Here is a 21,861-nt window from a genome sequence, read left to right as displayed (position 1 = left end):
GTCTGTATATTCGAGACCAACCCTTTGGCCTTCCACCTTCTGAATATTTTGGATCAACATACATCCCCATTTTGCTTTCAAGTAACCTTGCAAACAGTCCCAGTTTTTAGCTTCATTTATTGTCTGAGGTTTGATACCAGTTGAACAGTTTTGAGCATCCACTGCATACAAAACTCTAAGAAGACAACCAGGATTTTACAAATCCTGCCCATGTGTTTTCTTCCAGACCCTATGGAGAACCCCATCCTACTACTATTCAAAGTAGCACTTTGGGAAGCTTGGTTGTTGGCTGCCCTCCTTCTGTGTAAACTCAGCCCTTTGCACAGGGTTCACTTGCCTCATACAACCGCAGTTGTGTAAGTGCAAATGTCCCTGTGCCCCGCCACCAGAGGCAGGGCTCCTCTGCACCTGGTTCTCTAACTCCTGTGCTTCTCTCCAGGTGGAGACATATACCCTTTCCCTAACTCAGAGGGGAGTGGTTAGGACAAACGAAGCAATGTCCAACAGCCTACATTTATTTACTTATTTGGCATTTTACTTCTAAAAGTTCTTTTAGGTACATTATTGCAAAATTATTGCCCCTGGTCAATAATTTTTTGTGGTAGGTATGAAAGATACTGTCCTGCAAATGGGTTAATAAGATAGTAGCTCTAGTAACTACTATATAGTATGCTTGGAGAAGGTGCACTCTGCCCAGGTTATAGTGCCTGTGCATGGGGAGGCTGGAGCTGATGCCAAGCTCTCAGTTCTTTTCACAGACACAGTTTAGGGCTTTGACTGTGTTTTGGGGCCTCTCACTGCCTCCAAAGAGGAGGATAAACCATGGCAGGGATGAAGTCTCTAAGCATCCTTCCAGATTTACTCATCAGATGATCTATTTTTAGGCTCCTTCCTAATGAGGAGAAAACTCTTTTTCAGGGGAAAAGTCCCCAAGCCCTGTGGAGCTCAGGTCTGGGAGACTGTGGTGGGCTAAATAATGGACCTTTGTCCTGGACCCTAGAACATCTGACTATGTCACCCTACATGGAAAAAGGGACTTTGCAGGTGGGATGAAGTTAAGGATTTTGATATGGAGAGAACGTCCTGGATTACCTGGATGGACCCAGCGTGATCACAGAGTCCTTATGAAGGGGAAGCGAGGCTGTCAGAAAAGAAAAAGCTGATGTGACAGCAGAAGAAGAGAGACTGGATGATGCTATGCTGGTGGCTTCGAAGATGAAGAATGGGGCTGTGGCCAAGGAGCTTGGATAGCTCTAGAATTTATGAAGGGCCTGAAAAGGATTCTTCCCTACAGCCTCCACGAGGGAATCAGCCAGGCCAACCCATTTTAGCTTTCTAACCCAAAGAAATGTGAGAGAATACATCTGTTCAGTTTCTTGTTACTGTGACAAGTAGCCTAACCCAATACAGATTTCGGTGTTTTGTAGCTAGCCCTCTGGAAAAGAATGTTTTAATCTTTTAAAGGTTCATCAGAGACCCTGGCAAGAAAGACCTGCTCACTAACAAATAGGCAGGGAGAAGAGAACAGGTGTCTGCAGTAGTTAAAGAACCAGTTCCACATGTGCGGACACTAGAATCTCCTACCCAGAGGCCCGTGGGATCCTTCGCCCCAAGCCCACTCACTCAGACCCTTCGCTCCAGGCTTGCTTTACCCAGGAGTCCCAGCAGGGCTTGCAACTCTATCAGGCTCAGTAGGAACTTTGAAAACCTTTGAAGGGGGTGAGTTTCCAGTCGGTGACCCTCAGCCCACTGTTGTCTTTGCACAGGGAGCTTGTCAAGCTTCAAGCCTTTGGCAATTATATTGAAAATTCTATTTTTCTCTCCAGGGCCAGTTGGAAAAGCAGGGATGCAATGGGGAACAAAACACCAACTGTCACCCAGATGGGGACTGTGCTTCCACCCCAGGGGCCACAGAACGGCTGAAGAGACCGTGAAGCTTAATGTCTCATTTTAGCGCTTTCCTTTGGGCTGAGAATCCATGACCTCAGATCCACACTTCCCATAACGCAACATTTAAGTGACTTCAAAATGTGCTTAATAGAACCAGACATCATTCCACCAGAGAAATAAGTCTTAGAGTGGGAGCTGGAGATTCATGGGCTATAGTCAGCTTGCCTGACCCATAATTACAGCATTTGTCATAATTCCTGCCATGTTAATTGGCTTGAGAGTCTCTTCCTAGGACAGTGTTGGACAGTATTTCCTCACGGAATTTGCCTTCTGAGGCGATTTTGTGGCAGATGATTTCACCACTCTGGCTGATGATTCTTCCCTCAAATTGGCAGAAAAGTGTCCCCCTGCCCCGTGGCAGGCAACAGGCCAGGAGGCAAAATGACAAGACAGTGGTATCATGCCTCAAATAAAATTGAGCAGATGACATTTACTTTCTGCTTGAAAAAATAACAATATTCTGCCAACATCTGTTTCCCTCCTGGTGTTTGCGCTGGGCTCACCTTTCCGCTGCGTCCTCTCCATCTACATCCTGATCTCATGGGGATCAGGGGCACGGCGGGAGGAGGGGAGGCCTCAGTGAGTGGGGATCCTTTTGGGGGGAAATTGTTGCTCATGTTGTCTGCCCTTCATGTCATTCCAAATCTCCCTTTTCAAATTTTGTTTCTGGGTTCAAAATCTGTACAAAAAAAAAATCTCTGTGCCCAATTAAACAGTGGGCAAAGGATTTGAACAGACATTTCTCCAAAGGCAATATAAAATCGCTCATAAGCACATGAAAGGATGCTCAATGTCATTAGTCACCAGGGAAATGCAAATCAAACCTCAGTGAGATACCCACCAGGATGCTTACAATCAGAAACACAGACGATAACAAGTTGGTGAGAATGTGGGGAAATGGGAACCCTCATTCATTGTTTGTAGGATTGTTAAATGGTACAGCTGCTTTGGAAAATATTCTGGCAGTTCCTCAAAAAGATAAACATACAGTTGGCATATGACCCAGCAATTCCACTCCTAGGTATATATCCAAGAGGATCTAAACCATACGTCCACACACAAATTACTACATGAATGTTCATAGCAGCATTATTCATAATGGCCAAAAAGTGCCAACAACCAAATGTCCATCAACTGATAAACAGATAAACATGACTTGGTCTGTGCATACAGTGGAATGCTATCCAGCTATGAAAAGGAATGAGCATGGATAAACTTTGAAAACATTATTCTAAGTAAAATAAGCCATATATTGTACAGTACAATTCACTTTATTTAAAGTAGCCATAAAGGAAATCTAAAGAGACAGAAAGTAGATTAGTGCTTGGATGTGGGATGACTGCTAAGAGACACAGAATTTCCTTTTGGGGTGATGGAAAATCCTGGAATTAGGTAGAGATGATGATTGCACAATTTTGTGAATATATTAAAAAACACTAAGTTGCACACTTTAAAGTGTGAATTTTATGGCATGTTAATAATTTCAATAACAAAATTATATGGGGAAAAAAATCACCTGTGGGGCATGATACTGGGGTTCCAAGGTGATACAATTCTTCTGCTTGGAAATGGCCTTATTTTAAAGATGATGATGACAGCAGAAGGAAAAGATGCTTTGCCAACCTCAGGTGCCACCTCCGCCCCTGGCTGGCATTCAGTGGCCCCGTGTCACTCCCAGAGCACAAGAGCCAAGGGTCTCTCCCTGCCCTTTGAACTTGGTTTGCCATCTGAGCCTGTCTCTCTGACGCGACACCCCTGTGGGCCTTTGTCACTGCATTCCCCCTTTGCTGTGAGTTAAATCATATCCCCCAGAAAGATATACTCAAGTCCTAATTTCTGTTCCTGTGAATGTGACCATATTAGGAAATAGGGTCTTTGCAGAAGTAATCAAGGTAGGACGAGGATGTCCTGGGTGAGGGTGGGCCCTAATTAGAAAAGTGAAATTTGGATACAAAGAGACAGAGACAGAGGGAAGCTGGTGAAGGCACAGGGGGACAGCCACGGATTGTGGGGGTGGAAGTTGGAGTGCTGCCATCACCAGCCAAAGAAAGCCAGAATTGCCAGAAACCACTGGAAGCTGGAACAGGTGACAAAGGGCTCTGCCCTAAGGGCTTCAGGGGGAGCACAGCCCTGCTGACATCTTGATTTTGAACTTTTAGGCTCCAAAACTGGGAGAGTCTGAAGTCCTTTCAGCTTCCAAATGTTAGGAGGACTTTTCAGGCTGATTTGGCAACTGATCAGGATCTACTTACCTTATACATTAAGTTTGGAATGAAAATTCAATACCCCCATTTTTTAGTCATTGAGTATAATGATTATAGATTCACAAATGTAAAATTTTTGTACTATCAGTAAACCAAAATAATATTTGGATAGGCACAGTACATTTTAGCCCTTCTGAGAATAATAAATTGCTAAGATAAATACTATAACCAATGAAACATGAATAGCTAAACTTGGAGCTTAACTAAGGAGGTTTTGTATTCATTTTTTTTGCAGGTGGAATGGCTGACAAACATTTCTGTTAAGGCATATACTGTATTTGCAGGTTATATTGTTTTATTATTTTGGGAGTGGTAAATGGAAGTAACTTTAATAGGATATGCAAGATGTTTTATTTCTTGGCACAATTTCTTTAAAAATTGTTTGGAACAATTTGGAAAGATTGTTTTTCAATTTCCTTCTCCGTTTTCCCAGGAAATCTTTGAGGATTGGTTTATTTTGAAGTTGCTAACATATCTGTGTGTTTGGGGATAGCTTTTAACATCTAATGACTGACACTTACACCACGTGTCAGGAGCACTGAGTGTAGTTAAACTAGTGCTTTGTTATCTTTGGAAGAATTACTTTCATTACAGCGATTGCTGATGTAGTTGGGGATGATTTAATCCATTTCCCCATGGCCTTGAGAAAAATGAACAAAAAAAAAAGCTACATGCAATAATTAAATTAAGCCAGTAAAAAGAAATGCAACAATTTAGCCCTGGAATGAATCTCTGCAGCCTAAACATCACACAAATGTGACTCCAAAGGATGAGGATTGTGGGAGATTTAGTGGAAGTTGGCGCATTCCAGAATGTGCCCATGTGGCTCTGCAAAAATCCTTCTCTGGAGAATTCAAGGTAGTGCACATTTTCTCTATATAAGACTAGCATGAATTGCATGAATTCTTCCATGAATTAAATAATAAACAGCAACCTGTTAGTGAGGTGACCTGACAGTCCATTTTAACAGCCTGTCTGCTGAAACCTGTGAAATTCATCCTATTGTAGCACATGTAAGCGTTATGCTGAAAGCGTTAATCATAACACTGCGCCTGACCTCAAACAGGCTGATTTCTTCCAGTCATAGGCTGTCAAATTAGCTTTGCCACTATTTGGAAGATGGAGCTAAAGGACCACAGGCTGCCTTAAACAGAAGTCTTCAGCAAGAATAACAACCAGAAGATGGGCTGTTGAAAACCTGAATGGAAGTTTTAGGAAGCTTTCCCATTGCTCGGTCCCAGAAATACAGGAATCATTTAGTTTATGAGACTATGCCTGGCCTGGTGTGCACTTTTAAAAAGACAGCAGCTAATCCATTAAATAATGCAGTTGACTTTTATCCTCTGTAAAAAATCAGATTCAATATTCTGCTTTGTGCTCCAGAGATCTAAGGTACTAGAACAGAAAGATGTACTTTCAAAGGCTAAGATCCCTCCACTCTCAGGGTCTTGTTACCTGAATTTGGAGGCAGGGCCACCCAGGAAGAGAGGCTGCCTGACTCCGGTGAAAAGAAAAGCCAGATACGGGGCTGCGTGGCTGTGCATGACTTAGAGTCGTTGTGGCCTCTTGGGCTAGCACTTCCAAATTATCCTGATTTCTCTCTCTCCTTTCTCATTCTCTCTTTAAGAAAAGATACTGTTATTATATAAAAAGGAAATTTGCTGTAATCTTTTCTAATTATAAGGATAATACAAGCTCACTTGGAAAATTCATGCAATACAGAAAAAACATGAGAAGTGAAAATTTTGGTATATCTGGGATTAGGGATATTCACCTAACTCTTTTCCTCTTTCCTGTGGAGATACAGCTGTGCTGACATCCCAGATTTTCTTGTAGATAGGCAGGCCGTGAGGATGGGATGTGTGCTACTTCTGGGCCTGACTCATTCTTAGGATATCGCATAGTCTTTATTCTCTAGTCAGACCAGAATGGAGAGTTTCCCCAAGGTGACCTTGAGGCCCACACACTGGAGATGGCAAAGCATCTGAACTCTTGACCTCCCTCCACAACCTATCATTTGGAATTTATGTGAATGGTAAATAAACAGCCATTATACTGGATCATTACATGCCTGGGCTTATTCTTAATGTAGCATAGCTTATCCTACCCTGACAAATACAATGTCTTACTACCAGAGATGATAATGTAACATTTTAGTAAATACAATTCCAGTGCATCTTTTTAAGTAATGCTTATGTAGGTGCACACAAATATATACATGCACACATATGGGTGCATGCATGCAAGTAAGTGCACATGCACACAAACACAATTTTTTCCTAGTAGGATCATACTATATGCAATACCTTTTTTGTTCAACTATATCTGGTATAGATGTTTCCATATATAACATTCATGAATATATGTCACTCTTACAAAGGGCTTCATGGTATTCCATTGAATGACTGTTTCATAATTACACAAATCTTTCATTGATGGTAATTTAGTCTATTTCCAAATTTTCATTATTCTAACAACCTTGAGATGAACAAATGCCTCTTTGCGTTCTTGTCCAAGTAGAGCTTCAACATAAAGTGTGAGGAGAAGAATTGCAAGGGAGAGGTTTGATTCAAATTGCCAAGCTGTGCTCCAAAAACTATGATCGTCCACTTGTCAGCTCACAGGCAGTGCAAGGCACCTGTTTATCCCACTTTCAACCACCTGGTATTATTAAACTTTAGAATCTTGGCTCACTTAATAGGCACAGTGGTGATCTCATTTGCACTTCTTTTATTACTTTTGAAATTGACCTTATTTTCCCATGTCTGTCGACCATCAGCCATTTGTGTTTCTTCTTTTGTGAATGACCTATCTGTATCTTTTGACAATTTTTCTATTATGAAGTTTCTCTTGTTCATACTTATTTGCAAGAGCTTGTCCTGCTCTCTTCATATTCATGGATTTTTTTTGCCATTAAAATGTACTTTGAAACTCATAACTACCAAACAGTGGAATTTAATTGATCTTTGGGGGGCCTCAGAGAGCTTCCTCCCAACCTCAGACTTGTCAGAAAGCAATAAATTAATAGCAATTTCATGGTTAATACAGCAAAGCTCACCTAGTGAGGGCTGAGAGGCAATTAATCAAAGGGGAGACATGGGAAACTAGCCATGAGACATAAAATTGGTAAAACATTTTGCAAATAGAAAGGCCTCTCAGAAGGATAAATTGCAACACTGCCAATTTGGCAAGACAATTAAATGACAGGGCTGTTTATATTGCTCAGGTGGAGAGATGGGAATAGTCTCCTGATCCTGTTTGCCCTGGGGCCTGAATGCATGAGTTCAGATTCTAGTTCCCTCGAGTTCTAGTTGTGTACCTCTGGGCAAGATATTTTACCTCTCCATGCCTCAGGTTTTTCACTGCAAGTCTGTTAGCACCAACTTCCTAGAATTGTTAAGATTAAATACATTTATACATGCAGAGCACTTGGAATAAAGATGATTCGGTACTCAGAGTACAGCAAGGTGCTACAGTGTGGAGTGTAAGCCATGGGTTGAGAGCCAGGTGGCCTGGATTTGGGTCCTGACTGTTTCTTCCCAGCTGGTTGATCTTGAACAATTTTCTCAATCTCTCTGTGCTTTAGTCTCTTCCCCCACAGCGTGAGGATAACACTATATTCATCCCAGAGAGTTGTTGTGATGAATTAATGAGGAAATAACATACCTGGAAATGCCCTGACTCATATTAAGTGCTGTACAAATACTAACTTACTAATTTTGTTTTACAGATGAGGAACAGAGGGGTCGAGTAATTTCCGTGAAGTCACACAGCTAATAAATGCTGGTGCTGAGATCGTGATGGTGCCAAGACCCCAACTAAGAGGGAAAAAGCTCTCGCCTGTCTCTGAAGTATTTTCCCTATTGCGATGGTGAGAGAGAGTTTCTACCACAGGCTGGAAATTCCCTTCAATGTTTGCACAGCCTTTTCCAAATCAGCTGTCTATACAACCCCCACCCTGGTTTGGAACTCCCTTATGAGCGATTGCTATTGTGGCTGCTGTTCTGGTCCAATATGGACACACTGATGCACACAGACAGTCACTTTGGGAAGTGCTCTGTTGTCTCCCTAGCCCAAGAGGAGGTTTGGAACAGGCCCTTCCGCCCTCAGAGAAAGTCTTGCCCAACGGGGCACAGCAGTCTTTTCGAAGGCGCATGTGCCCGGGCCCAGGTTGCAGACAAAATGTCATTCTCTTTTCTTTCTCTGCTAACTACACAATTCAAAGGTTACAGATGCTTAAGAAAAAGTCTGTCTCCCCCAAACATTCCCCAGTCCTGTCCTTATTCCTCAAACTCCAGGAGCCGCTTTCAACAATCTTACATTTCTTGCTATATATAGCCAGTTTGCCTGACTGAAAAGTGTGTGCATGTGTGTGTATGTGTGTGTGTCCACACTGAGCACTGGGGCAGTTTCTTTCCCTTCTGTAGGGAATGCCAGCAAAGCTGCAGAACATCTCCATGGAAACCGGCCTCTCCATCCCTCGGGCTCCTGCAGTGTGGGATGCATCATCTGGAAGGCAGGCGGGGACGGAAGAGGCAACGTCATAGAACACACAACATGCCGTTGTAGAAGGCAGTGCCCCTCCTAATGAGCTAGTGGCATCCAAGTGATGAAGGGATCCCGCGCATTTACTCCATGAAAGCTGAAGTCTGTGCAGGCTTTGGTGGCCATGCCAGTTTTGGTGGGCTCACCTCCCCACGCCATGCCTTGAAAGGTGGGTCTCTGTATGAACTGACAACTCAGTCCCTTTAAAATCATAATTTCTCCACAGTGATAAGGCTCCTCTCCCCCAACACAGCTGCCTTTTGGGTCTCTTTTTATGGTCATAATGTGTTTTTGCTGGTTCTCTAGTCACAATGACATCATTTTTTAATTCACTGAGAAATGTGAGTGACTGCAATTTCAAGAGGAATGTTCCTGACACTTTTTTTTTTTTTACCTTTTCCTTATCTATATTTTCCTCATTAGATAATAGGTATTAAGGCTTTAAGCAATTTATACTCAATCTTTTTATATTTCTGACAGGGATTAAAATAGTGACACATCCTACCCATAAGAGGGGTAAACTGCTGGATATTACATTTCAAAGGCTTCAATTTCTAGATTCTTCATTGGAAACATAAATATTAACAGGTGGGATAAAACAGATATTTGATGAGTGAAAAAAAAATTGAGTCCACACACATATTATTTTACCCCTTCATTAATATTAAAGCTTTTTCTGTATCATTATAATCATCTGGATATGTGAACAGGTTTCCAAATTATGTGATGTCACCAGCACTGGGCCAGCAGGATATTTGCCACAGGTGGTTATTGTTTAACATTTCGTTTATTGCTTCTTCTGTTGTTCTGGATCCTTCTGGCAGCAACCAGAAAGATTCCAAATCTCTTTCAATTTGACCATTTTGTCTGTGAGGTTCAGGTTAAAAAAAAATGTAGGGTGAGATCATTTGAGAAGCAAATTGTGCTAAGTCGTCTGTGATTTTAGAATTGAAATCAGGATGTCATTGTCTCAAAACCTGAGGTTGTTCTTTGGTTTGCTTCTTAGACTTATTAACTCCTGGCATTCAAACACCATCATTACAGATCTTCTTTGACCTGTGATGGGGTTATAGCCCAATAAACCCATCGTAAGTTGAACATATCATAAGTCAAAAAGGCATTTATGTACCTATCCTACTGAACCTCACAGGTTAGCCTGCCCACCTTGAACACTTACATTACATGCTCAGAACACTTACATTAGCCTACAGTTGGGCAAACTCATCTAGGACAAAGCCTATTTTACAATGAAGTATTGAATACCTCATGTAATTTATTGAATACTGTACTGAGAGTGAAAAGCAGAATGGTTGTCAGCATGTCAGTTGTTTACCTTCATGACCTGCATGACCACAGGGCCGACTGGGAGCTGCGGTTCACTGCCACCACCGGCATCATGAGAGAGTATTGGACCTCAACTTGTTAGTCCAGGAAAAGGTCACAATTCAAAATTTGAAATATGGTTTCTAATGAATGCATATTGCTTTTACACCATCTTAAAGCTGAAAAATCCTAAGTGAAATCATTATAAGTCAGGACCACCTATATTTACTCAGGTTGATTGTGGCAAGAGATTGCAGTTTGAGAATGTTTGCAATTTGAAATTCAATTAGACAAATCTGAAAGGAAATCGTACATTCAAGGGTAAAAACTGTCCAAAACGACATTCCCTCTCAATAATGTACTACATATGAAATAACATGGTTATGCTTTTCAGCAAATCTGTCAGTCTTAAAAAATCAGTCTTTCCTTGTATTTTTAATGCTACAGTTCTGATGTAAGTAAAAATGCAGTTACACCTTTCAAACTTACCAAACATTGATTAATTCATCTTTTATATTTGACTGTCAAGAAAGCCAGTTCATCAAGAAGGCTTTAATTAAAGTTTAAGTAATTTTTCTATCAGAAAAATCTGGAATAAATAATGAGAGGAAAAATAGATTTAAAAAAACCACCTACATTTCTAATTTCATGTGAATAGAAGTAATTTTTTTCTGCTTAAGAAAAAAAGAACCAAAGACAGCCTTAGAAACATACCAGAATTCATAATCACAAATGAAAATAAATTACATAGTTAAATTTATAAAGGGGTTTTCCTCTTTTGATTCCCAAAGTTTAACTGTCAGAATTTTACCTGTTTAAGTGTGTTTTTCATTATCAGGTCAGGGAGAAGTTGAAATATTATACATATAGAGTCTGTCTCCACCCTAACTGGGTGTATGCAATTCACTTCTGACACTAACCACTTGGCAACAGCTTTGGACCCAGAAGTTAAGGGATCAGTCTTCCACAACACCTGCCCTTACTTCAGAGGCCAGCTGCATTTTGGGAGCCCTCAGGCCTCCTGCACTTCTGACCTATATTTTTGCTCTATTGGCTATAAATTCTGGGGTTTCCATGAACACATCAGGTTCAGTAATTTTCTGGAATGACTCATAGAACCCAAGAAAACACTATACTTGTGGTTTCTTTTTGATTATAAAAGACACACAGGCGAGATCTGGGAGAACAGAGCTTCTGTGCCTCTCCCTGTGCAGTTAGGGTACGTCACCCTCAACGGCTGTCACTGTGTCCATCAACCAAGAAGCTCCATGAGCCTCATGTCCCGAATTTTTATTGGGGTTTCATTACATAGGATGATCAGTTAAATTATTGGCCATATTGCTGAGTTCAATCTCCAGTCTGCTCCCCTCCACTAAGGTCAGGGTTGGTATTTCTGGTAGCCAGCCTCCCTCCCAAAGCTGCCTAGGGGCTTATTAAGAGTCACCTCATTAGCAGAACAAAGACACTCTTATCACCCAGAAAACTCCAAGTGGTTTTACAGCTCTGTGCCAGGACCCACGGACAAAAAGCAGATATATTCTTTATTTTGGCACAGTGCAGTGTAATCGAGAAGATCAGTCACTCACGGTGTCTCACGTCGCCAGCACAGGCATTTGCTGCTTCGTGTGTGTCATTGATGAGCTTGTCACTTTTCCTCTAGCACTGCTGTCAAGTGCCTAAGCCTTTGTCTGGTTATTTGTCTTGATTTATGCCAAAATACATCAAAATACCATGACACATGAGTTCTGCCCATCTTCAAAGTTGCAATTTCAATCATTTTTATTCTTTTACTGCATTCTGCCAACTCTGACTCTTATGTAAAAAAAATGGTTCCCTCAACATAGAAATTTGGAGGCTTCTATCTCAGGCTTGCTTCCTCTGTTTCCCCGCCCCCTACCTTGGCAAGAAATTCACCGATAATTTACTTCAGTGTCCTCATCAACTAAATGAAATTTTTTTCTTACAAAACTTTAGTGCTAGGAAATCTAAACATTTAATATTCTGTGCATTTTGAGCACTCTATTATACATATATATATATATATATTTCTATATATATATATGTATATATGTATGTATATAGGTTTCCAGCAGTTCAGACTCAAAAACAGATACTCTAACTTAGGTCATACACTGGCAGGGCAAATGGAATTTTCTGAAAGTACTTTTGTTTTATCGAATAGTTCGGCAGCACAAAGGCTCTTTGCATCGTGATTTATTGGCCTGTGGACCTTTTTGCTTCTGAGCCACCACAGCCACTGTTGCGTGGTTTTGTGAAGATGTGAGTAAATTTGTTCTGTCCCCAGGACATCAGGACATAACACAGAAAATAATTAATTGTTTTGAAGTTAATGTGAAATTCACATAACATAAAAATTAAAAAATTTGGAGCCAACAATTCAGTGACATATGATCGTGTAACCACCACCGCAATTAGTTCCAAAACATTTTTATCATCCCCGAACCAGTACTTATTAGGCAGTTACTCTCCATCAGAGGACAATTATTTTTAAACAAAATTCTCTGTTTTCATTCATCTACTTAAATATTATGCTTATATAGTTAGGGATACATGTTGAGCCATTTCTTTCTAGTCCTTTTCTTATTTTTCCTGAATGAATTATACATGGCCACAGGAAGATTCTAGTCAGCTGGGTGTGGTTAATCAATTAGTAGATTCTACTCCATAGTGAGAGTCTATATCCTCCATTTCATCCAGCAAAATGGCAGGTGCACAAAAAATATATAGGAAATGCTGAATGACAGAATTTGTAATAGTATTAGATTGGAATTATGTTGTTAAACAACTGTCATTTTAAGGATTTCCTTACATTGAATCACCAGAGATGTGATTTCCTGTCGGGGTCAATGTAAGGGTTTAAACAGAGGAGAATCAACACACAGGAACTGCCACCCTATTTGTTAAAAATGTGTATTACTCACAATATTTCAAATAAGACATCTGGAATTGACTTGCAACTTCCAGTCACCATTCCTGGATGAACCAGTTGCCTAGAGGCTGCTCTTTGACGGGTAGTTGCAAGAACGATCCAGATGCACACGGAGGCTCAACGTCCCTTGTTATGGAAGGTCTGGGAGGCAGGGAGTGGCCCTCAGACACCACTTCATGATGAAAAGTGTCAGAATATGGTAGTTGCCCCACTCCTGGTGGGTGGGAAGGCAGGGTGCCCCTGGGGTTGGGTACAGGTGCCTGGTTCCATTCTGCCAACACCACTTGGCAACCAACATCCCTGGACCAGGGGCTTCTACAGCCTGAGACCCTTTCTTCTAAAAACCCAAGAACCCACTGCTCCATAGCCTCTAGATGACCTCCAGCTGTTGTTTTACGAGGGGGATGATCTGTCCAAAGAAACGCCTTAAACTCCTTGCATTTTCCTTTGCAGCCTTGAGAAACATGTTTCTGCAGAGAGGATGCTTGACATGAAAAAATGTCTTTCTTCAGTTTGGTTGCTGGAGCCCATGGCTTGGCAGGAGCTGGCTCCCGAAGACCAGTAAATGCGGGATTTCTCAGACTAAATCTCCATGGATCCGTTTCTCTCTCATACGCATATAAAACCCACCACTGGTCTTAGGTTAACTGAGGTGTGGCCTCCCTGGCTAGGAGCCTCAGAGTAAGTAATTTCTAATGAACATTTAGACTATGTCTTAGTGTAAACTATTTTAGTGAAATTGACATAAAAAAGGGGGCTCTTATACAAAACAGCGGGTATTTTTATTCTGGTCAACTTAGAGGGTCAGTGAGTATCAGGACGATTCAAAATTCCCAATTGGTAAATCCACCAGATTGCCTACAGGCTAAATATTTTCTTAATGGCATCTTGAACATATTTATGATCTTTATGACGATATAACTGTCAGACAAATGTAGCTCTGAAGCAAAAGTATCATTCAACTATCTCCCCTTGTGTTCATTTCCTAGGGCTGCCATAACAGATGACCCAAACCTGGGTAGCTCAAAACAACAGAAATGTATTCTCTTCCAGTTCCAGAAGGGAGAGGTCTGAGGCCAAGGCTCAGCAGGGCCGCACACCTGGCGGGTCTAGAGGAGCACCCTTCCTGGCGGCTTGGCTGCCCTGGGCTTGGGGCTGCACTGCTGCGTCTTCTAAGCCAGCATCTTCTGATCTCCGTTTTCTGTCTTCACATTGCAGCTCTGCTGTGTGTAGTCTGCCCTTCCTTTGCTTCTCTCCTGTGAGGGTCCATGTGATTGCATTTAGGGCCCACTGGATGAAGCAGAATCATCTCCCCAAGTCAGGAATTACATTTGCAAAGACCTCCCCGCAATTTTTCTGCATATGAGGTAACATTCACAGTTTCCGTGATTACGATTTGGAGCTCTTGTGGAGGTCCATTTTTCTGCCCTACCACAGAAGTTAAGCAGATTTCTTTACTAAAGGGCATCTTAAAGCCTTTTTTATACTAACTGGCATTGGGAATCTCCAGGAGAGGGGCAAGTACTTCCTAAGTTGATTGAATCACCAACACCCACACCAACTCTGCTTTAAAAAACTATTCTGAGGCTATCATGGGAGTAATGTCCTTAGGAATATTTCTCAGAAAATGTTGGCCTATAGGATAACTTACAACCTTCTTATCCAGCATTCAGTGCCTGACTCTCACCATCCACCATTCCTAGACTTCCCTCTGTTTCATTAAACATCCAGCTTCTGTCAATCTGTCCTGATCATTGTTCTCCAAACAAACCTGTGCTTTCCTGCCTTCATTGTTTTCTCCTGAAAGAATGACCACTTGTCTAATCTGTAACCCCATGCTTCCCAAAGCCCCCTAATTGGCAGCACTGTTATCCCTTTTTCTCCCCTTGTTAAAAAAAGGGAGGTAGAGGAATGCCCCCATAGGCTAGGGACTCAGCAACTTGGAAGGAGAAAACAGTTTGGGAAAAGGGATTATTTAGGAGTCAGGGCACATAGCCATTGGACTTGTGTCTTTGTTCAGGTGGACGATACTCTTAAGTGAGGATGAGAGCCATCATTTGAATTAAATAAATAACTACTAAGAAAAAAATTCCTAACAAGCCAGAAGGGAGTGATATTTGGTTGGGGTTTGACTTAAGGAAATCAAAAGTGAGTTTTTTCTCCCCTAATTCCATGAGCGGGAGCTTGTGAGTCCAGGGAGCAAACACCATCAATGTCGCACCTGAATTAGGTGATGCTGGAAGGAGAGTGTGTGTATGTTGAGTTGAAAGAATCACTGGTATTTAGCAGTGAAACCCAGGAGGCGGCCCTGGTAATGATGAAAGTTCAAGTGTAAGGGGCAGTATTACCTGTCAGCACAAAGGTACTACTGGAAACAAATACCACATGTTATAATCATCTAAGTAGCCCAAATTGGTCAACAAGAATTTTTAGTACTTATTGCCAGTTTATTAATCATAGAGCCATGCTTTAATAAAGTTGAGTATAGTACAAAGGTGACAAAACAGAAAATGAATATCCTTTTAATGGGCTTGAGAATAGTAAGTGAAATGAAGTGCAGGGATAATAGTAAATTTTGTGGGACAATGCTATGCTAAATGCTTCATATACTTTATATATTAGTTTTCAGTATATGAATATATATTCAATATAGATTAACTTTCAATGCTCCTATTAGCTTATACATTGTTATATATATATTCAAATGCAAAAACTTATATTAGCTTGTGCACACATATACATTCACTTTGTGTACAGTATCAAAACACAGCCAGGTTGTTGTTATACTCAGTTGTAGAAACTCAGACAAGGATTAAGTGATTTGCTGGTGGGGTGGCTGAGCTGCTCTCAGACCCAGTTTGTTGTCCTGGAAGGTCACAGTGACTGTCAGACTTGTCCCTGGAAGGACTGCACTCACCACACACGTCAGGGACGTTTTGTTAATTGTATAAAAACCTATATGAATGCAGTTCTGGCTGCAGAGCAATTCTCTCAATTCTCTGAGTCACTATTTAACATCAAGATGCCTTCCCCCTTTTAAAGTCTTTGAGCCTGAAATTTAATATCTTGGGAGACAGATTAAATCGAAGAAGAAAAGCACATAAGAAATGTAGGCAGCAGTGTTTTTACTGCTGAACACCCTCCTCCAATCTTTCCTCTTGGTGAAGCCAAGACTTGGTGAAGTCTGGGAAGTGACTTTCCCACCAGGTGCCACCTGCCTTCACCGGATTATCTTCTGCAGCCCCAGAAGCCTGGAGCCTCCTCTGCCTGCAGCTCCTCCCCAAACAAATTCAGGGAGGCAGGGGGTAGCGGGGGGAGCCGTGGGGAGCCCATGGGCTGTCCCAGAGCATGTGCTCATCACCAGGTAGGAAGAGCAGGGCTGTGAGGGGGCAGCAGTCCTGCGCAAGAGAGCAAGTGGTGAAAAATTCCCTGAAGGGATCCGTCCCCTCTTGCTGGGAATATGAATGAGGCAGCGGGATGCACAAGGTACAAAGCAAATTCTTCCACCCAGGAGTGCACTTCAGCCCAGGCCTGAGGCATCCCCATGGGTTCGGCCTGGGCAGGGTCCAGAGCTGGAGCCTGTAGAACTCGGCGCCCTCCGATGCTCCCTCCGGCCACCTGCTCACTCCTATCTGCAGCACAGTGTCTTAGGCTCAGCCCTTCCCAAACACCTGCACCCACGTTCTCCTGCTCTGGTTGGCCACACTTCACTCGCCCAGGTGGCCCTCTGTGCCCCAGTCGCCGGCCTTTTGCACAGCCAGGCCTCTGGGCAGGGGACCCTTCTCCCAGCAACCCAAGGGTGCCGATGAACCCTCCTCTGTCTTCCCTGATGAGACCTGTTGTTACCAGAGGCAGCAGCTGATGTGAGGAGGGGGAGGAGGGTGGAGAAGGATCCTGGCACCAGTGGCGGGTGGTGGGAGGGCAGAGCAGGCCCAGGGAGTCAGGTGGCAGCGAGGAGGAGGGGGGAGGGAAGGACAGTGAGGCTGGGTGGCAGGTGGTGGGAGGCGGGGAAGGCGAGGGAGGAAGTGTGAGGCGACAGAGTTTAAAATGTATTTGTTTACTTTGGTACTTTGGGCTGGAATGCGGGTAGGGTGCCCCAGCAGCGAGAGGGGACTCTGCACTGGGGTCTTCTCTGGGAGCCACAGCTCCTCCAGAGCAGTGGGGTGTCCCCTGAGTGCCCCAATGGGTGGGCAAAGGGGGCCTGGGGAATGCAGCCTACTGCTGGGTCCTGTGTGTGTGTGTGTGTGTGAGGGGGATGGAGACAGAGAGACAGTTGCTCATGGTCCCGGAGGGATGGTGGTGGCACCTGGCTTGGCGGCTGCCTCCAAGTTGCCAAGCTGGGCTGGTGGCAGTGACTCAGGCCCTGAACTTGTGCTTCGTGAGAGGAGTGGGAAATTAGGGCGGCCGAAGTCCCTGTGATCCTGGAGGAAGATGCTCCGGTGCAATGCCAATGACAGTGGTGCTTCCGAGGTGGGGGCAGATGCAAACCAGGGAAGAGGGTCTGAGAGGAGGCAGCTGCCCCAGAGTCAGGATGTCCAGTGTCAGTGATGCAGAAAGGGAAGGAGAGAGAGCTAATGGGCCAGTCCTACAAACTGCTGCTTTGGAAAGAATGACCCTTGTACGACCCTCCGGGAGAGCTGGGGTCTCTGCCTCCCCTCCCCCGTCCACTTTCTTCTGCTCCTGCTTCCTTAGGCCCAGGAGCTGCGGCATTTCCAGCTCTCCTCATGGACATTATCACACTGGGAGCATCACTTCATCTTCTTGAGCTTCAACTGCATAATCAACAAAACAGAAATGTGAATGGCTCAGTTGTCCCTAAAGTCAGGTGGCCCAGGCAGAAGGACTGCCTAGGTGGCCACCAGGAGTGGTTCACATTGACCCTCCTGCTGTTAGCAGTAGAGGTGGGAGGCGGTAGCATGGACTGACATTGGAAGCAAAGTCATGGGAGGGTCTGTGGTCCACTAGCAAAGCCCACCATGGCTGCAGAAGAGAATTGGGGACTTCTCATCTTTTCTTCTTTTTCTTGCTTTTATCTAGAGCAGGGCTTCCCAACCTCTGCACAGGAGGCAACTCTGCCCCCCCAGGGCGAAGTCAGTAATGTCTGGACAGTGGCTGTCACAGCCAATGAGTGAGCTAGTGAGTTGAGGTGAAGGGTGTATCATCCTCCCGCAGTGCACAAAACTTCACGCTGAAGGATTACCCAGATCTAAGCATCAGGTGCCCAAGGTGAGAAACCCCGATCCTAGAGTCCGAGAGAAGGTGTGTGTGTGCCAGAGGTGAGTGTCTCAACGACCAAGTCGGCGACATTCGTCAGAGGGTGGGGGTCAGAGTGATCTCCCAGGTCTTAGAAGGAAGGAAAATGAGTGTGAGAAAACAGGTCTGGTTCCATTTCCATGAGCACGAAGACCAGTAATACCTTATACAAGTGTCAGGCAACCTGAGCTGAAATTTACTCACTGATTTTGCCATTTTGAAAACTGCTGTGTGTTTCCACTAGTAAAACCCTTTAGATCACATGCTAGTTCCCGGGAGGGCAAGGGAGGAAGCTGCATTCTGATTTGTAACTGGCTGTGCGGGGAGGGGCTTGCCAGTGTGCGTAGGAGGCGGCAGAGGGAATCAGAGAAGCTAGGAAGTCCCCACCTTGAGGGCCACGGGAGAAAGCGATCCTTGGAGTTGAAAGGGGTTCCAGTAAGGACGAACACATGCCCTGTGGTGGAAAATATAACAGGTCTTCAGAGGAGCAGGGGCGGCAGGAAGAGCCTGTGCACTTCCTTTCTGCTCCGGTTCAAAGGGAGCTCTGCCTAATGGTGGGACTGAAATGATATGTGGGGACCACACACGCGATATAATCTGCAGAGAACTGCGTTCTGCTGTCCCTTGAGCTGGCCATTCTTGGGGCCCACATTTGGGCCTCCCTCCCTTTGATCTGCAGGTAACCCAGGAATAAATAAGCCGAGAGGAGGCTCATCAGTCAGTTCCTAGTTGAGATGACAGAGGCCCTCTGTGAGTGTGAGCGGGCGGGGATGGTAGGTGGATGTGATCTCGCTCCCAGAGTCATGGGGGAACCAGAGAACCAGCCTCCAGGTCGGATTTCCGGGACCTGTTCTCAGCAGCTCATGGCAGAACTGCATCCCAAGGCAAAGGGCTGCTCTGGGGGCACCTGTGCAGCCACTCCCAGCCCTGAGGCTCAGGTGCACCGCACCTGCAGGAGGGGCCTGGGCTCACAGGCCTCGTGCAAGAGAGGCTGGAAGATGTGAAAAGGGAGGGGGGGAAACTAGAGGGTCTCAGAGAGGTGTGGGGTGGCCATGATGATGCACGCCCTCGGTCGAGGAGGAAGGCAAATGAATGAGAAGAGAGGCTTTGCAGAGAGGGCAGGGCAGCAAGGACAGGTGGAAGGCACACTGACCGGGAGAGCTGATGTGATGGACAGGGTCCCCACGAGCCTCAAGAAGGCCTGAAACCCCCCTTTTCTAGAGAACTTTTGCCCTGGTATGAAGGCTATGCCTCCCTAGGTGGCTGTCACTGAGGAGCTCATTTACATCATAATCAGAAGTGATGAAGTGCACCTTGTTTGACTTGAAGGGCGGTTATGTGTGGGATGATGTGTGGCTGAGCACAAGCCTGAGTCTCAGTATTTACTCTAAGTTTTATTGGAAGGGAGAAGGCACGCGTTGAAAAGAGTCATCTGGAGGCCCTGGTGGAAGGTTAGTCCCAGGACGCAGTGTCGTTTAGTGCCTTGATGACCTCACACAAAGAATAGCTCTGTCCGCTGCCTGAAACATCCTCCATGGACCTACTCTCAGTCTGGCTGCAGGGTCTGTAACCAGCCAGGAGCAGAGGCCAGACTCTGGGTGCCATGTTGGCCTGGACCTGCAACTGTTGGCTTCTCTTGCTAGGAGGGTGTCTTAGAAAGGTGCTATGTTGAGTCACAGTCCTACACCCTGCCCAAGACGGCCTGAGAGGGCACTGATGGTGGATGGGCATGTCCCTGCAGGTCTGTGGCTGATTACACCCCAGTCAGTAGGCCAGGCCCCAGGGGCTTACTGTAGAAGGGATTCCTGCTTCCCTTCCCCGACTGCCGGGGACCCTCAGACCACAGGGCAGGTGGATTCTGTGACGCCTGCTCCCCTGGGTTGTCTTCCTCCTCTCAGTGGGTAGCTCTGGACCCACGGGGGCAGTCCTGAGAACCCCTGGGGGCTCCTCGGGCTGGCCTGGGCCCATCTGGGCCCTTTGCCCTCAGACCCCTGACTCACCTTACCCTTGCAGCTTCTTTGTTATGCAGGACCCCCGCTGGCTGTGTTTCCAGCTCCCCTGTCAGTTGACTTCCAGAGGGACTTGGCCAATGCTGGCCGCACCGGGGCCTGGAGCGTGCAGGGCGGGGAGAGGCCAAGGCACTGCCGCCCCTCTGTAGGCCTCAGAAGAGTCTGTGGCAGCAGTCACAGCTCCTGCGTGGCTCCAGATTGGCACCTCCTTCTACCCCCTGACATCAGGTGACAGCAGGCCCCTCGCATTGCTCACAAGTGTCTCCCTGGACCCCAGCCTGGTTCCCCAGGATTTCCAGTGTACAGGTCATCCCTCTGTCATTGGCTGTATTTGGCCTTACATTCTCCTTCCAAGCACGGGACCCCCTACCCTCCCTGCCTTGGAAGTTAGGTGTGGCCATCGGTTTGTTCTGGCTAAGACAATGAGAGCAGACGCAATGTGTCACCTCTGGGTGGAAGTTTGAGGTGCAGTGTCAGTATGCCGTGTGCCCTTCCTCCTGTGACAGTGAACGAGCAGCACAGGTGGAGATGGAGTCTCTGGCTGCCAGCAGCCCTGGGTGAGCCCAAAGCACCAAGCACGTGGCTGAGCAGTGCGGCACGGAGGAGAAATAAATACGTGCATGTGTGTGTGTGTGTGTTACACAATGGAAATGTTCACTGTTACTGCAGCATGACCCACCCTCTCCTGATGGTCTCACACCTGCCTCATTTGCACCCTCCAGTGTTGGGGACTCTTTCATCACAGGCGTGCTGACTGTGCCCGAGACGACTCCAAAAGCCGGTACCTGCCGTCGCGCATTTCTTCAACTCAACACCTTCAAACTGGAACCCATTGTATCACCTCCTCAAATCACTTTCTCCTGTGCATTTCCCACCACAGGGGCTCACGGGAGCTTCTGCCAGTGCCCTCCCCTAGGCAAAGCAAGGCCAGCTTCCCCATGCCCTCCTTTCCCTCCACCACATCCCCAGGTCACCACTTGTCTCACCCATTTTATGTTCCCCTCCTCCGGCTTTTAGAGGCTCTCAGCTCGTCTGCTGGTCCAGCTCCTGTTGCTTTTACTTTTGCCCCGACCTGAAATCCACCTCATGAGGCCTCTGGGTAATCATCCTAAAATGCCGACCTGCTTAAAAACCTTAGTGTTGCCCCATCATCCACAGGAAAAAGCTGAGGTTCACACTAGGCCTTTTATGACCTGACTCTTGCCTATGTGTCTGGCCACCTGCTGTCTTCCTGCTCTGGCTCCTTGCTGCTGCTGTATCAATGCTTTGCTCTTCTTCCAGTCACCATGTCCTCACACCTCTGTCCTTCCTGGATTCTGGATCCTGGGTCCCGCCACTCACATTCCCACCAGCTGCCCGGGAGAACCTGCACCTCCTTTGCGTGTGTCTTTGTGATGCACATGCACACTGGAAGCCGGGAACCAGGCCCTGCTGGGCATGCGCCTCCAAGCTGCAGTACTTGTCAGGCAGCCTTTGCAAGAGTGCATTTCTCTGCACTGTAGCTGTTTGTCTCCTGTTTCCCCAGGAGGCTGCACAAGGTGTGGGCAGGGATCCTGATTCCTTGTCT

The 21,861-nt window shown here is 45.3% G+C and overlaps 1 protein-coding gene and 1 long non-coding RNA gene across 2 annotated transcripts in view; both read right to left on the bottom strand.

Annotated features, from left to right (window-relative positions):
- The window catches only part of KCNJ6 (potassium inwardly rectifying channel subfamily J member 6), a 270,068-nt gene that overhangs the window by 168,603 nt on the left and 79,604 nt on the right, over positions 1-21,861 (bottom strand). The gene's annotated exons all lie outside the window — the stretch shown is intronic.
- LOC140848367 (uncharacterized) lies at positions 15,561-19,541 on the bottom strand. Its single transcript, XR_012129130.1, has 3 exons — positions 19,439-19,541; positions 18,673-18,739; positions 15,561-17,804 (listed from the first exon to the last, which is right to left on the bottom strand). It is a non-coding gene; the product is annotated as an uncharacterized lncRNA (long non-coding RNA).

This window comes from Manis javanica, chromosome 3 (genome assembly GCF_040802235.1).
Source record: "Manis javanica isolate MJ-LG chromosome 3, MJ_LKY, whole genome shotgun sequence".
NCBI classification, from domain to species: domain Eukaryota; kingdom Metazoa; phylum Chordata; class Mammalia; order Pholidota; family Manidae; genus Manis; species Manis javanica.
This window is presented reverse-complemented; position numbering and strand designations above follow the sequence as displayed.